This window comes from Lissotriton helveticus, chromosome 12 (assembly GCF_964261635.1).
Source record: "Lissotriton helveticus chromosome 12, aLisHel1.1, whole genome shotgun sequence".
Taxonomy (NCBI): domain Eukaryota; kingdom Metazoa; phylum Chordata; class Amphibia; order Caudata; family Salamandridae; genus Lissotriton; species Lissotriton helveticus.
This window is the reverse complement of record NC_136073.1, coordinates 96,993,709-97,009,878: the sequence shown is the minus strand read 5'-3', so window position 1 is coordinate 97,009,878 and position 16,170 is coordinate 96,993,709. Positions and strand designations below refer to the sequence as shown.

At 37.2% G+C, this 16,170-nt stretch overlaps 13 non-coding genes across 13 annotated transcripts; all 13 read left to right on the top strand.

The window, feature by feature from the left end:
- The first annotated feature begins 633 nt into the window (after positions 1-633).
- TRNAT-AGU (transfer RNA threonine (anticodon AGU)) lies at positions 634-707 on the top strand. The gene has a single exon. It is a non-coding gene; the product is annotated as a tRNA-Thr (tRNA).
- A 436-nt stretch (positions 708-1,143) lies between these two features.
- On the top strand, positions 1,144-1,216 carry TRNAT-CGU (transfer RNA threonine (anticodon CGU)). Its single transcript has one exon. It is a non-coding gene; the product is annotated as a tRNA-Thr (tRNA).
- Positions 1,217-1,646: 430 nt separating this feature from the next.
- TRNAT-AGU (transfer RNA threonine (anticodon AGU)) lies at positions 1,647-1,720 on the top strand. Its single transcript has one exon. It is a non-coding gene; the product is annotated as a tRNA-Thr (tRNA).
- Positions 1,721-2,156: 436 nt separating this feature from the next.
- TRNAT-CGU (transfer RNA threonine (anticodon CGU)) lies at positions 2,157-2,229 on the top strand. Its single transcript has one exon. It is a non-coding gene; the product is annotated as a tRNA-Thr (tRNA).
- A 430-nt stretch (positions 2,230-2,659) lies between these two features.
- Positions 2,660-2,733, top strand: TRNAT-AGU (transfer RNA threonine (anticodon AGU)). The gene has a single exon. It is a non-coding gene; the product is annotated as a tRNA-Thr (tRNA).
- A 940-nt stretch (positions 2,734-3,673) lies between these two features.
- TRNAT-AGU (transfer RNA threonine (anticodon AGU)) lies at positions 3,674-3,747 on the top strand. The gene has a single exon. It is a non-coding gene; the product is annotated as a tRNA-Thr (tRNA).
- A 940-nt stretch (positions 3,748-4,687) lies between these two features.
- Positions 4,688-4,761, top strand: TRNAT-AGU (transfer RNA threonine (anticodon AGU)). Its single transcript has one exon. It is a non-coding gene; the product is annotated as a tRNA-Thr (tRNA).
- Positions 4,762-12,372: 7,611 nt separating this feature from the next.
- On the top strand, positions 12,373-12,446 carry TRNAT-AGU (transfer RNA threonine (anticodon AGU)). The gene has a single exon. It is a non-coding gene; the product is annotated as a tRNA-Thr (tRNA).
- A 437-nt stretch (positions 12,447-12,883) lies between these two features.
- On the top strand, positions 12,884-12,956 carry TRNAT-CGU (transfer RNA threonine (anticodon CGU)). Its single transcript has one exon. It is a non-coding gene; the product is annotated as a tRNA-Thr (tRNA).
- Positions 12,957-13,386: 430 nt separating this feature from the next.
- On the top strand, positions 13,387-13,460 carry TRNAT-AGU (transfer RNA threonine (anticodon AGU)). The gene has a single exon. It is a non-coding gene; the product is annotated as a tRNA-Thr (tRNA).
- A 436-nt stretch (positions 13,461-13,896) lies between these two features.
- Positions 13,897-13,969, top strand: TRNAT-CGU (transfer RNA threonine (anticodon CGU)). The gene has a single exon. It is a non-coding gene; the product is annotated as a tRNA-Thr (tRNA).
- A 430-nt stretch (positions 13,970-14,399) lies between these two features.
- On the top strand, positions 14,400-14,473 carry TRNAT-AGU (transfer RNA threonine (anticodon AGU)). The gene has a single exon. It is a non-coding gene; the product is annotated as a tRNA-Thr (tRNA).
- Positions 14,474-15,413: 940 nt separating this feature from the next.
- On the top strand, positions 15,414-15,487 carry TRNAT-AGU (transfer RNA threonine (anticodon AGU)). The gene has a single exon. It is a non-coding gene; the product is annotated as a tRNA-Thr (tRNA).
- The last annotated feature ends 683 nt before the right edge of the window (positions 15,488-16,170 follow it).

Below are 16,170 nucleotides of genomic sequence, written 5' to 3'. Positions count from 1 at the left end.
AATACTTTTTTAGTGATTGAGTATCTTTTTGTGTTTAAGATTACAGTACATATAAAGAAGAATTTATAGCAGGAAACAAAATTTCATCATCAGCAGTAGATTATTTATGTATTTTTTGCTATTGAAGTTGGTGCTGTGGCTTAGTGGTTAAAGCGCCTTTCTCGTAAACAGGAAATCCTGAGTGCAAATCTCAGTAGCACCTAACTGTTTTCTCCATGCTTTAGGAATATTTTTCATCAAACAAGTATTGAATACATTTTAAGAATTAAACGTCTGGTTCTTTGAACTTTAGAATAAGTTATCATAAAATGAAATCAAATACTTGGCATTGTGAAGATTTTTATAGGAATGCATTGACTGAAATTTCGAAAAGTAAATGACAAAGAACAAGATAGAGCTGTATGATCACTCTATTGTTGAGTTCAACTAATCCACTCTTCGGCAAGGTATATTTTAAAATTCTATGAATAGGGTAAACTTCAAATTAGAGAGGTGTTTTTGAATAAGTGAAGCGTCTTCATCTAAAGTGTTTGAGTAGAGAAGTCTGTGAACTTATAAAAGAATATGAAAGTGAAAAAGCAATATTCTCTTGAACACCATAAAGAAAAGTCTTTCAAAATTAAGCCTCAAGGGGGTGCTGTGGCTTAGCTGGTTAAAGCGCCTGTCTAGTAAACAGGAGATCCTGAGTTCAACTCTCAGCAGCGCCTTGCTTTTCTCTTTGTTATATAACAAATCAATTTCATTAGGTCCTATTCTGATACAATTAAAATATAAAAGTCTGATTCATCTTTCTGTTGAACAGATCATCTTAAACCTCAAAAAAACCAAAGTATTTTCAAGATTATAGAGTAAATACTGTTATTGCAAAATAAAAAAAGACATATCTATGAGAAAGACGTAGATGACATTACTACCTCGATTTGAGCTATATTAATGCCTTCATGAAAAAAAAATGTAATGTATTCAAGAAATAACATTGGGTTTTATAAGAGTACCAGTTTATTAAAACATATTAATACTTGTTTAGTGATTGAGTATCTTTTTGTGTTTAAGATTACAGTACATATAAAGAAGAATTTATAGCAGGAAACCAAATGTCATCATCTTGAATAGATTATTTATGTATTTTTTGTTATTGACGTTGGTGGTGTGGCTTAGTGGTTAAAGCACCTGTCTCGTAAACAGGAAATGCTGAGTTCAAATCTCAGCAGCACCTAACTGTTTTCTCCATGCTTTAGGAATATTTTTCATCAAACAAATGTTGAATACAATTTAAGAATAAACGTCTGGTTCTATGAACTTTAGAATAAGTTATCATAAAATGAAATAAAATACTTGGCATTGTGAAGATTTTTATAGGAATGCATTGACTGAAATATCGAAAAGTAAATGACAAAGAACGAGATAGAGCTGTATGATCACTCTATTGTTGAGTTCAACTAATCCACTATTTGGCAAGGTATATTTTAAAATTCTATGAATAGGGTAAACTTCAAATTAGAGAGGTGTTTTTGAATAAGTGAAGCTTCTTCATCTAAAGTGTTTGAGTAGAGAAGTCTGTGAACTTATAAAAGAATATGAAAGTGAAAAAGCAATATTCTCTTGAACACCATAAAGAAAAGTCTTTCAAAGTAAAGACTCAAGGGGGTGCTGTGGCTTAGCTGGTTAAAGCGCCTGTCTAGTAAACAAGATATCCTGAGTTCAACTCTCAGCAGCGCCTTGCTTTTCTCTTTGTTATATAACATATCAATTTCATTAGGTCCTATTCTGATACAATTAAAATATAAAAGTCTGATTCATCTTACTGTTGAACAGATCATCTTAAACCTCATAAAAACCAAAGTATTTTCAAGATTATAGAGTGAATACTGTTGTTGCAAAATAAAATAGACATATCTATAAGAAAGACGTATATGACATTACTACCTCGATTTGAGCTATATTAATGCCTTCATGAAAAAAAATATATAATGTATTCAAGAAATAACATTGGGTTTTATAAGAGTACCTGTTTATTAAAACATATTAATACTTGTTTAGTGATTGAGTATCTTTTTGTGTTTAAGATTACAGTACATATAACGAAGAATTTATAGCAGGAAACAAAATTTCATCATCAGCAGTAGATTATTTATGTATTTTTTGCTGTTGACGTTGGTGCTGTGGCTTAGTGGTTAAAGCGCCTGTCTCGTAAACAGGAAATCCTGAGTTCAAATCTTAGTAGCACCGAACTGTTTTCTCCATGCTTTAGGAATATTTTTCATCAAACAAATGTTGAATACAATTTAAGAATAAACGTCTGGGTCTAAGAACTTTAGAATAAGTTATCATAAAATGAAATAAAATACTTCGCATTGTGAAGATTTTTATAGGAATGCATTGACTGAAATATCGAAAAGTAAATGACAAAGAACAAGATAGAGCCGTATGATCACTCTATTGTTGAGTTCAACTAATCCACTCTTCGGCAAGGTATATTTTAATATTCTATGAATAGGGTAAACTTCAAATTAGAGAGGTGTTTTTGAATAAGTGAAGCATCTTCATCTAAAGTGTTTGAGTAGAGAAGTCTGTGAACTTATAAAAGAATATGAGAGAGAAAAAGCAATATTCTCTTGAACACCATAAAGAAAAGTCTTTCAATGTTAAGACTAAAGGTGGTGCTGTGGCTTAGCTGGTTAAAGCGCCTGTCTAGTAAACAGGTGATCCTGAGTTCAACTCTCAGCAGCGCCTTGCTTTTCTCTTTGTTATATAACAAATCAATTTCATTAGGTCCTATTCTGATACAATTAAAATATAAAAGTCGGATTCATCTTTCTGTTGAACAGATCATCTTAAACCTCATAAAACCAAAGTATTTTCAAGATTATAGAGTAAATACTGTTATTGCAAAATAAAAAAAAGACATATCTATGAGAAAGACGTAGATGACATTACTACCTCAATTCGAGCTATATTAATGCCTTCATGAAAAAAAAATGTAATGTATTCAAGAAATAACATTGGGTTTTATAAGAGTACCTGTTTGTTAAAACATAATATTTCTTGTTTAGTGATTGAGTATCTTTTTGTGTTTAGGGTTACAGTACATATAAAGAAGAATTTATAGCAGGAAACAAAATATCATCATCAACAATAGTTTATTTATGTATTTTTTGTTATTGACGTTGGTGGTGTGGCTTAGTTGTAAAAGCGCCTGTCTTGTAAACAGGAAATGCTGAGTTCAAATCTCAGCAGCAACTAACTGTTTTCTCCATGCTTTAGGAATATTTTTCATCAAACAAGTGTTAAATACATTTTAAGTATTAAACGTCTGGTTCTATGAAAATTAGAATAAGTTATCATAAAATAAAATAAAATACTTGGTATTGTGAAGATTTTTATAGGAATGCATTGACTGAAATATCGAAAAGTAAATGACAAATAACAAGATAGAGACGTATGATCACTCTATTGTTGAGTTCAACTAATACACTCTTCGGCAAGGTATATTTTAAAATTCTATGAATAGGGTAAACTTCAAATTAGAGAGGTGTTTTTGAATAAGTGAAGCGTCTTCATCTAAAGTGTTTGAGTAGAGAAGTCTGTGAACTTATAAAAGAATATGAAAGTGAAAAATCAATATTCTCTTGAACACCATAAAGAAAAGTCTTTCAAAGTAAAGACTCAAGGGGGTGCTGTGGCTTAACTGGTTAAAGCGCCTGTCTAGTAAACAGGAGATCCTGAGTTCAACTCTCAGCAGCGCCTTGCTTTTCTCTTTGTTATATACCAAATCAATTTCATTAGGTCCTATTCCGATACAATTAAAATATAAAAGTCTGATTCATCTTTCTGTTGAACAGATCATCTTAAACCTCATAAAAACCAAAGTATTTTCAAGATTTTGGAGTAAATACTGTTATTGCAAAATAAAAAAAGACATATCTATGAGAAAGAGGTAGATGACATTACTACCTCGATTTGAGCTATATTATTGCCTTCATGAAAAAAAAAATGTAATGTATTCAAGAAATAACATTGGGTTTTATAAGAGTACCAGTTTATTAAAACATATTATTACTTGTTTAGTGATTGAGTATCTTTTTGTGTTTAAGATTGCAGTACATATAAAGAAGAATTTATAGCAGGAAATTAAAGTTCATCATCAACAATAGATTATTTATGTATTTTTTGTTACTGACGTTGGTGGTGTGGCTTAGTGCTTAAAGCGCCTGTCTCGTAAACAGGAAATGCTGAGTTCAAATCTCAGCAGCACCTAACTGTTTTCTCCATGCTTTAGGAATATTTTTCATCAAACAAATGTTGAATACAATTTAAGAATAAACGTCTGGTTCTATGAACTTTAGAATAAGTTATCATAAAATGAAATAAAATACTTGGCATTGTGAAGATTTTTATAGGAATGCATTGACTGAAATATCGAAAAGTAAATGACAAAGAACAAGATAGAGCAGTATGATCACTCTATTGTTGAGTTCAACTAATCCACTCTTCGGCAAGGTATATTTTAAAATTCTATGAATAGGGTCAACTTCAAATTAGAGAGGTGTTTTTGAATAAGTGAAGCTTCTTCATCTAAAGTGTTTGAGTAGAGAAGTCTGTTAACTTTTAAAAGAATATGAAAGTGAAAAAGCAATATTCTCTTGAACACCATAAAGAAAAGTCTTTCAAAGTAAAGACTCAAGGGGGTGCTGTGGCTTAGCTGGTTAAAGCGCCTGTCTAGTAAACAGGAGATCCTGAGTTCAACTCTCAGCAGCGCCTTGCTTTTCTCTTTATTATATAACAAATCAATTTCATTAGGTACTATTCTGATACAATTAAAATATAAAAGTCTGATTCATCTTACTGTTGAACAGATCATCTTAAACCTCATAAAAGCCAAAGTATTTTCAAGATTATAGAGTGAATACTGTTATTGCAAAATAAAAAAAGACATATCTATGAGAAAGACGTAGATGACATTACTACCTCGCTTTGAGCTATATTAATGCCTTCATGAAAAAAAAATGTAATGTATTCAAGAAATAACATTGGGTTTTATAAGAGTACCTGTTTATTAAAACATAATAGTACTTGTTTAGTGATTGAGTATCTTTTTGTGTTTAGGGTTACAGTACATATAAAGAAGAATTTATAGCAGGAAACAAAATGTCATCATCAACAATAGATTATTTATGTATTTTTTGTTATTGACGTTGGTGGTGTTGCTTAGTGGTTAAAGCGCCTGTCTCGTAAACAGGAAATGCTGAGTTCAAATCTCAGCAGCACCTAACTGTTTTCTCCATGCTTTAGGAATATTTTTCATCAAACAAATGTTGAATACAATTTAAGAATAAACATCTGGTTCTATGAACTTTAGAATAAGTTATCATGAAAGGAAATAAAATACTTGGCATTGTGAAGATTTTTATAGGAATGCATTGACTGAAATATCTAAAAGTAAATGACAAAGAACAAGAAAGAGCCGTATGATCACTCTATTGTTGAGTTCAACTAATCCACTCTTCGGCAAGGTATATTTTAAAATTCTATGAATAGGGTAAACTTCAAATTAGAGAGGTGTTTTTGAATAAGTGAAGCTTCTTCATCTAAAGTGTTTGAGTAGAGAAGTCTGTGAACTTATAAAAGAATATGAAAGTGGGGGAGGGGGAAAACATGGCGTCCGCATGCTAAGCGGTAGCGCGCACCCTCCTTAGCGCTCTCTACCTTTCTCTCCCCCGATGAGAAATTGGTGTCGGGAGTCGTTTCAGCTGTGTTCTTTTCTTCGGTAGCAGAGACCCACGCTCCCGTTCGACGTCTGGCCGACCTTGCATGCCTGTGAAGTCGGATGTGCCCGGGCGGAGTTTCATCTCTCCACAGCCTCCCCCTGCCGCGGCGTTGGAAGGCTGCAGCCGTGGAGCTACGGCGCGGCCGCAGGGCAGCGGCGCGAGGTCATCTCCGGGCAAGTACTGGAGGGACCGCAGCAGGGATTTTCTCAGCCGGTAAGGTCCGTGTGAAGGTGGCTGGAGGAGGCACCCTACCCTCATCTTCGTTAGCGGCTGCAGCAGTGGCGTTTTCACCGGAGGCAGCAGGGTCCTTGGATGTATCAGGGGAATCAATAGTAGTGGAGGAGACCGAAGGGGCAGACATTAAGGAGTCAGGCAAGGGGGATCACTTCACTGGTGTTTGTTTCAGAGAGGGAGGTAGCTGTGAGTCTGATGTGGGAGAAAGGAAAGCTAAGGGGCCTGGCGCAAAAAAAAAAGTAGCAGAGCCAACAAGGGTAAACCTAAGCGAGGTAGGGGCAGAGGGGGTAAGGGTAGTCAGTCCTCACAAATGCTGAGCTGGCAGGACGAAAGTGCCCAAGAAAAGAGGAGAGAGAGCTCAGAAGGCGAAGATTCACTAAAAGAAGTTCCTCTGACATCTCAGGAGAAGGGGGGCAAAATAGCAACAAATAAGTTGATTAAAACAGCTGCTAAGAAAAGGGCAAGCGTTACTAAACCACCCCGCATCACACCATCTCTGCGCTCTTATTTTAAGGTGTTGCCCCAGGTGCTTAGTATTCCAAACCCCCTTAGCCCTCAGCATAGTGCTAAAACAGCCCCCGAGAGTCAAATTACAAGCCCCTGCAAAAATTATTCGGGGGAAACCAGCACTATATCACTGATGGCAGAGGCAGAGGCTGCTAGGTTAGTTGAGTCAGCAAGCTTGAGCGAGGAACAAAAGAATGGTGAAGGAAATGGTGTGACTCAAGCAGACCAGGTGCGCCAGTCTCCGGTCCTGTTTCCCACCTCTAAAGAGTCTGATAAGGGGCCTGCTGCTGTCGATGCCGAGGCCACACCTGTGCAGTTCCCACTTCAAGCTCAGTCAAGGGCTCAGAGTGAGCCATTAGAGTCAGCAGAAATGGGCGGAAGTGGGGGAGGTAATGGGGCAGGTGGCACCTCAATAGAGTTATTGATTAGCTCATTAAGAGCAGACATCATGCAGGGGTTTAAGGTCTCCGCTGAGAACCAAGCTGAGATTAGGGCGGCCTGTGAGGTCTTGGAGAGCAAGGTTGACCGGTTTTGTGACAGAACAGAGTCCCTTGAAGGTTCTGTGGAAGAACTTAAAGCTAATTTGGGGGTAGCCCAAGTAAAAATACAAACACTGCGAAGGGAAGGAGATATGATGCGAGAGAGAGTTGAATCCTTAGAGAATTACTCGAGGAGAAATAACCTACGCCTTTTGAGGGTTCCTGAAGGTAAAGAGGGGACCGATATTAAGACTTTTTTGGTAAAGCTCCTGAAAGACGCCTTAAATGTGGAGGAGACGTCAGAATCTTTGGAAAAAGATATCCAAAGGATTCATAGAGATCCTTTTCGCCTTAAGCCTGGTAGGGAGAAGCCAAGAAAGATTCTGGTAAACTTTTTAACCTACGCACTCAAAGAGAAGATACTAATCTTGGCATTAAAAAACAGTTCCCTTAATGGTCCGGACTTTCCCTTTCAAATTCGCTTAGATCTATCAAAGTCTACGCTGGACCGGCAGTGGGAGCTGGGACAAAGGATGGAAAAGTTCCGCGCCCTGGGCGCAACAGTGCAGATGAGGTTCCCGGCTTTCCTACGAGTTATGTTTAACAACAAAATGCATAACCTTAGATCCCCCCTCGAGGCTGATGAGATGCTCGAGTTATTGAAGGATGCTACATGGAGGGGAGCAGGGAACTCTTAGGGGGCTGATGTGGACTTTAGGGTTAATAAGTAACTCCCCCCAAAGTCAAAGTCAGTGTTGAGTTTGAGTTATGTAATATAATTCTAAAAAAAAAAAAATAAAAAAAAAAAAATAATAAATACATTGACAAATAAATAAATAAACATGAAAAAAAGGGATAAAAGAACAACAAAAATCAAAAAACAAAAAAAAAGAGTGATAGATTAATAATCTAAAGGGGATCTAAGTCTTCTTTTCTTTTTGGGGTGTGGGGTTTGGGGTGTTGGGGATTGCAAGCTTTCGGTTTGTTGACACTAAATACTATCTAGTTGGTAGATAAGCGGGGGGAGAGGGAGGGGAGGGTGCCAGAGGGTGCTAAACTGGAGATTCATCAGTCCAGTGTAGTTAGGGGGGGTTTTCCAGGGGGGAGAGGGTGGGTGGTGCACGGGGTGGTAGGGGGGAAAAAACGTGAAATGTCCTCATGGAGTTGTACCCATTTTTTTCGGTTTGTCTCGCTTTAACCACCAATCATTATTGCCAATATTCATCTCCAAGGGGGGTCCTAGGAAGGAACAGCAACAGGGAAGCAGGGTGGGTCGTAGAGGCAGTAAGGGGCGTGATAGACTGATTGTATGACTAATTTGCAGTTTTTATCCTGGAATGTCAAGGGCCTGCGCACTGGGAGCAGGAGAAAAAAGATTTTTCAATATTTGAGGGACTCCCAGGCGCAGGTCATTGTCATACAGGAGTCACATCTTCTCAAAGCCGAAACGGTCGAGCTTCTTGAAAAAGAGAAATGGATTGACATCTTCTTGTGCACTGATCAATCGGCAAATATTAGGGGTGTGCTTTTTATTTTTAAGAAGCAGGCTAAAGCTCAAATTATAGAGCATTTGGAGGATAAATGTGGTCGGTGGCTGATTGTAAGGGCTTTGTTGGATGGCCACCCATATGTTTTGGTTGGATACTACGGCCCAAATCAGGACGACCCTTCGTATTTGAATATTATTCAGGATCATCTAGTAGCTTTAAAGGACCCGGTAATTTGGGTAGGAGATTTCAACATTGTTTTGAACCCAAAATTAGATAAATCCGCAAAGTCTAGGGCCTGTGCTTCTTCCAAATCCAGACAAGACCTCTTAACAATTATGTCTCAGTTAGGCTTAGCGGATATCTGGAGGGAAAGGGCAGGGGCCAAACTGGGGGTCTCCTTCCGAAATCTTAAATATAAACATCTTTCAAGAATTGATTATGCATTCTTCAGCTATAGCCTTAAGGATTTTCTGATAGATATTTCTTATCTCCCCTCGCACCTCTCGGACCATTCCGCTATATCATTCATACTAAATATAGGCCACCAAAAACCGCATTTTTCCTGGTCTTTTGACCGTACCTTGTTATTGGAGGAGGAGGAAGTTTTCTTCCTCAAGACAGAAACGCAATCTTTCTTAGAAGCCAACTTAGAAACAGCTGTTATCTCTGTTTTGTGGGATACTTTGAAAGCCTATTGGAGGGGGTGCATTACAAGTCGATCTTCGTATAGGAAAAAGCAATATAATGAATGCATTAAAAATCTTGAGTTGGAAATGAAGGCAGTAGAAAACACTTTGGGGGATCACATGGGCACGGAAGCTGATCGAGAAAGATTAGGAGCTTTAAAATCGCAGCTGGAAGGCATCTTACAGAACAGAATAGCGAAACGGTGGGAGGCAAGTAAGAATTCTCATTTTGAGTTTGGGGAGGCGGCGGGGAAAATCCTCGCCTGGAAAACCAAGGCTAACCAAGCTCGGAACTATATTAGGAAGATTAAGGTGGAGGGGGAAGTTTCCCCGTGGCTGACCCAATTAGAAATCGGTGCTGCCTTTCAGGATTTTTTTCAGGCCATTTACAAAGAGGATACTGCTGTAGACACTCTGGAGTGTGAGGCTTGGCTGAACTCAATCTCTACTCCTAAGCTCACAACTGAGCAGAGTAAGATCCTGGAGAGAGAGATCTCGGTGGAGGAGGTTAACAAGGCACTAGGGCAAGTGAGTCGGGGGAAGGCCGCAGGCCCTGATGGGCTACCAGGGGAACTTTATAGAGCCCTTAGTGGAGAGATTGCGCCGGTCTTGACCTCTGTTTTTAATAGCGTTTTTCTGGAAGGTTCGGACCCACCTAATTCCTGGAAAGATGCCACTGTGGTTTTAATACCCAAACCTGGGAAGGACGTGAGGGACTGTGGGTCGTACCGTCCGATATCACTTCTTAATTGCGACTACAAAATCTTCGCTGCTATTATGGCGGACAGACTGGGGGCGGTGGCTAAAACAATTATACACGATGACCAAAAAGGTTTCATTAAGGGTAGACAGCTATCAGACCTCACTCAAGATCTTGTGAGTGCAATTGATATAGCTACCACTTTTTCTCTCCCGCTTGCCGCCTTTACGTTGGATGCGACAAAGGCCTTTGATAGGGTCAACTGGGTCTATTTGGCTGCAGTTATGAGAAAATTTAACTTACCCGCAAATTTTTGTAATATGATATCTCTTATTTATAAAGCTCCAACGGCCAGGCTTTTTGTGAACAATCTTCTGACAAATCCTTTTAGTATCTCTAGAGGAACAAGGCAGGGCTGCCCGCTCTCCCCCCTCCTTTTCAACCTTTATATCGAGCCTTTTGCTCAGATTCTAAGAGAAGAAGCAAATATATCATCATTCAGCTTCGGAGGGTGGGAAAAGCGGGTAGCCCTATATGCGGACGATATCCTCATAATGACATCCAACCTAGACCAGGCTCTCCCCACAGTGTTCAAGAGGGCTGAAGAGTTTGGCAAGATTTCCGGATATGAGATAAACTCAGATAAAACGGAAATTATGGCCTGGAACACCACTACTACTCTGGTTGAGACAGTGCCCTCAATGCGATATTTAGGCATCAGAATTTTTCAAGATATTAATAAGCTCGCCGTTAAAAATCTGGAGCGAGTACATAATGAATGCCGGAAGAAGCTTAAGGCTTGGAACCATCTCCCTTTATCCATCTTTGGGAGAACTAACTTAGTTAAAATGTCTATCCTGCCTATATATACGTTTCTGTTTAACTCTATCCCAATGGCTTTTGACCCTAAACAATTGGCGAAGTGTCAACAGGATGTCAATTCATTTGTCTGGAGATATGGAGCCACACGACTGGCGTGGAAGAAGTTGAGGAGGAGGAGGGAAAAAGGGGGGTTGACGCTGCCTGACCTTCAGTATTACGCCTGGGCATTTGAGCTATCTTACTCTAGAATGCTCCTAAAGACACCAATGGATAATGCTAGGGGAAGAATGTTTCGAGCTATGTTAGAAGGTACCGGTCTTCCACCAGCTGGCTTTCTTTTTGAGTTTGGAGACCAGAAATTTTTCAAAAAAGTTAAATTAAAGACTCTTCAATCACTGGCGAGGAGCTGGTCTATAATTAAGAAGAGGTTGGGGCTCGGCTATTTCTCCAACGCGGCACCTCTGTGGGACTCACCTGGAGCTCCAGCGTGTGTTAAAGACAGTTTGGCGGGTCCTATCAAAGAGGCCGGTTTTTTGTCTTGGGGAGAGTTGGTGGCAGGAGGCTCCATGATTTCTTGGGAGGATCTGCGGGAGAAAGTCGGACCGCACCTTTCTACCTTTAAGTATATAAAACTAACTAGTTGGGCTCAGGCAACGCTTAGGAAGAGGGTCCCCCTTGGGAAAGAAAGTCAACTGGAAAGTTTATTGGTCACGAGACCAGGGGGGGCAAGGAGGTTGCATGTTGGTACTGGGGGATTCTAGAAGAAATAGATGGAGATTTTAATCTCCCTGAGAAATTATGGGCAAGAGAGATGGGAGATCAGTGGGATTCGAAGTGGCAAATTTCATTTACTTTGCTAAACAAGCTTGTGAAACCAGCTTGGCTGAAAAGAAACCACCACGCTACATCGTGCAACATGGGAAAAGTTGTAATAAATGTAATCTGCCGGAGGATTCGGATGTTCACATGTTCAAGGACTGCCCAGCAATTAGCTATTTTTGGGAGAAGGTGTTGGAGGCTCTGTCTTCTATGCTTAATACAACATTGCATATCTCTCTTCCCCTGATTATCTTTGGATTAGATGATAGCATCATTGGGCAGGCTAGATCCTTTTTGTTTTATTCAATCCTCCTGGCTAGGAGACAGATTTGCAGGTTTTGGGTAGACGTAGCTCCCCCAACTTTTTCAGGATGGTTGACATTGCTCTACGAGGTTTCTAGGGTGGACCTGGCCAGATCCTGCAGCAGGAAAAAGCTTGCTTTTTGGGACTTTTTGGTAAAATGGAGGTAGGATGCCCGGGGTTGTTTTTTTTTTTTTTTTTCCCGGGTCCTATGATTATGCCTGTTTCCTACTCCATGGACCGGTTGAAGGGTCTTCCCAGGTTTGGGCTGGTCCAACAGGCGTTAACACGTCTAGATGGAGAGATCTAGGTCTCCCTGTTGTGTAAAGAATCCCTGTTGTGTAAAGAATCCCTTCTCCCGCCAATATTAGCTTTTGCGCGCCTGGGTCCGTGCCATGTTAACATATCTGAGGGCTGATTACGGTGGCGTTGTGGTGGTTGGTGGTTGCTTCTTTATACTAGGGTATCGGCAAATGAGGACACAAAAAAAAAAGAATATGAAAGTGAAAAAGCAATATTCTCTTGAACACCATAAAGAAAAGTCTTTCAAAGTAAAGACTCAAGTGGGTGCTGTGGCTTAGCTGGTTAAAGCGCCTGTCTAGTAAACAGGAGATCCTGAGTTCAACTCTCAGCAGCACCTTGCTATTCTCTTTGTTATATAACAAATCAATTTCATTAGGTCCTATTCTGATACAATTAAAATATAAAAGTCTGATTCATCTTACTGTTGAACAGATCATCTTAAACCTCATAAAAACCAAAGTATTTTCAAGATTATAGAGTGAATACTGTTGTTGCAAAATAAAAAAAGACATATCTATGAGAAAGACGTATATGACATTACTACCTCGATTTGAGCTATATTAATGCCTTCATGGAAAAAAAAATATAATGTATTCAAGAAATAACATTGGGTTTTATAAGAGTACCTGTTTATTAAAACATATTAATACTTGTTTAGTGATTGAGTATCTTTTTGTTTTTAAGATTACAGTACATATAAAGAAGAATTTGTAGCAGGAAACAAAATTTCATTATCAGCAGTAGATTATTTATGTATTTTTTGCTATTGACGTTGGTGCTGTGGCTTAGTGGTTAAAGCGCCTGTCTCGTAAACAGGAAATGCTGAGTTCAAATCTCAGCAGCACCTAACTGTTTTCTCCATGCTTTAGGAATATTTTTCATCAAACAAATGTTGAATACAATTTAAGAATAAACGTCTGGTTCTATGAACTTTAGAATAAGTTATCATAAAATGAAATAAAATACTTGGCATTGTGAAGATTTTTATAGGAATGCATTGACTGAAATATCGAAAAGTAAATGACAAAGAACAAGATAGAGCTGTATGATCACTCTATTGTTGAGTTCAACTAATCCACTATTTGGCAAGGTATATTTTAAAATTCTATGAATAGGGTAAACTTCAAATTAGAGAGGTGTTTTTGAATAAGTGAAGCTTCTTCATCTAAAGTGTTTGAGTAGAGAAGTCTGTGAACTTATAAAAGAATATGAAAGTGAAAAAGCAATATTCTCTTGAACACCATAAAGAAAAGTCTTTCAAAGTAAAGACTCAAGGGGGTGCTGTGGCTTAGCTGGTTAAAGCGCCTGTCTAGTAAACAAGATATCCTGAGTTCAACTCTCAGCAGCGCCTTGCTTTTCTCTTTGTTATATAACATATCAATTTCATTAGGTCCTATTCTGATACAATTAAAATATAAAAGTCTGATTCATCTTACTGTTGAACAGATCATCTTAAACCTCATAAAAACCAAAGTATTTTCAAGATTATAGAGTGAATACTGTTGTTGCAAAATAAAATAGACATATCTATAAGAAAGACGTATATGACATTACTACCTCGATTTGAGCTATATTAATGCCTTCATGAAAAAAAATATATAATGTATTCAAGAAATAACATTGGGTTTTATAAGAGTACCTGTTTATTAAAACATATTAATACTTGTTTAGTGATTGAGTATCTTTTTGTGTTTAAGATTACAGTACATATAACGAAGAATTTATAGCAGGAAACAAAATTTCATCATCAGCAGTAGATTATTTATGTATTTTTTGCTGTTGACGTTGGTGCTGTGGCTTAGTGGTTAAAGCGCCTGTCTCGTAAACAGGAAATCCTGAGTTCAAATCTTAGTAGCACCGAACTGTTTTCTCCATGCTTTAGGAATATTTTTCATCAAACAAATGTTGAATACAATTTAAGAATAAACGTCTGGGTCTAAGATCTTTAGAATAAGTTATCATAAAATGAAATAAAATACTTCGCATTGTGAAGATTTTTATAGGAATGCATTGACTGAAATATCGAAAAGTAAATGACAAAGAACAAGATAGAGCCGTATGATCACTCTATTGTTGAGTTCAACTAATCCACTCTTCGGCAAGGTATATTTTAATATTCTATGAATAGGGTAAACTTCAAATTAGAGAGGTGTTTTTGAATAAGTGAAGCATCTTCATCTAAAGTGTTTGAGTAGAGAAGTCTGTGAACTTATAAAAGAATATGAGAGAGAAAAAGCAATATTCTCTTGAACACCATAAAGAAAAGTCTTTCAATGTTAAGACTAAAGGTGGTGCTGTGGCTTAGCTGGTTAAAGCGCCTGTCTAGTAAACAGGTGATCCTGAGTTCAACTCTCAGCAGCGCCTTGCTTTTCTCTTTGTTATATAACAAATCAATTTCATTAGGTCCTATTCTGATACAATTAAAATATAAAAGTCGGATTCATCTTTCTGTTGAACAGATCATCTTAAACCTCATAAAACCAAAGTATTTTCAAGATTATAGAGTAAATACTGTTATTGCAAAATAAAAAAAAGACATATCTATGAGAAAGACGTAGATGACATTACTACCTCAATTCGAGCTATATTAATGCCTTCATGAAAAAAAAATGTAATGTATTCAAGAAATAACATTGGGTTTTATAAGAGTACCTGTTTGTTAAAACATAATATTTCTTGTTTAGTGATTGAGTATCTTTTTGTGTTTAGGGTTACAGTACATATAAAGAAGAATTTATAGCAGGAAACAAAATATCATCATCAACAATAGTTTATTTATGTATTTTTTGTTATTGACGTTGGTGGTGTGGCTTAGTTGTAAAAGCGCCTGTCTTGTAAACAGGAAATGCTGAGTTCAAATCTCAGCAGCAACTAACTGTTTTCTCCATGCTTTAGGAATATTTTTCATCAAACAAGTGTTAAATACATTTTAAGTATTAAACGTCTGGTTCTATGAAAATTAGAATAAGTTATCATAAAATAAAATAAAATACTTGGTATTGTGAAGATTTTTATAGGAATGCATTGACTGAAATATCGAAAAGTAAATGACAAATAACAAGATAGAGACGTATGATCACTCTATTGTTGAGTTCAACTAATACACTCTTCGGCAAGGTATATTTTAAAATTCTATGAATAGGGTAAACTTCAAATTAGAGAGGTGTTTTTGAATAAGTGAAGCGTCTTCATCTAAAGTGTTTGAGTAGAGAAGTCTGTGAACTTATAAAAGAATATGAAAGTGAAAAATCAATATTCTCTTGAACACCATAAAGAAAAGTCTTTCAAAGTAAAGACTCAAGGGGGTGCTGTGGCTTAACTGGTTAAAGCGCCTGTCTAGTAAACAGGAGATCCTGAGTTCAACTCTCAGCAGCGCCTTGCTTTTCTCTTTGTTATATACCAAATCAATTTCATTAGGTCCTATTCCGATACAATTAAAATATAAAAGTCTGATTCATCTTTCTGTTGAACAGATCATCTTAAACCTCATAAAAACCAAAGTATTTTCAAGATTTTGGAGTAAATACTGTTATTGCAAAATAAAAAAAGACATATCTATGAGAAAGAGGTAGATGACATTACTACCTCGATTTGAGCTATATTATTGCCTTCATGAAAAAAAAAATGTAATGTATTCAAGAAATAACATTGGGTTTTATAAGAGTACCAGTTTATTAAAACATATTATTACTTGTTTAGTGATTGAGTATCTTTTTGTGTTTAAGATTGCAGTACATATAAAGAAGAATTTATAGCAGGAAATTAAAGTTCATCATCAACAATAGATTATTTATGTATTTTTTGTTACTGACGTTGGTGGTGTGGCTTAGTGCTTAAAGCGCCTGTCTCGTAAACAGGAAATGCTGAGTTCAAATCTCAGCAGCACCTAACTGTTTTCTCCATGCTTTAGGAATATTTTTCATCAAACAAATGTTGAATACAATTTAAGAATAAACGTCTGGTTCTATGAACTTTAGAATAAGTTATCATAAAATGAAATAAAATACTTGGCATTGTGAAGATTTTTATAGGAATGCATTGACTGAAATATCGAAAAGTAA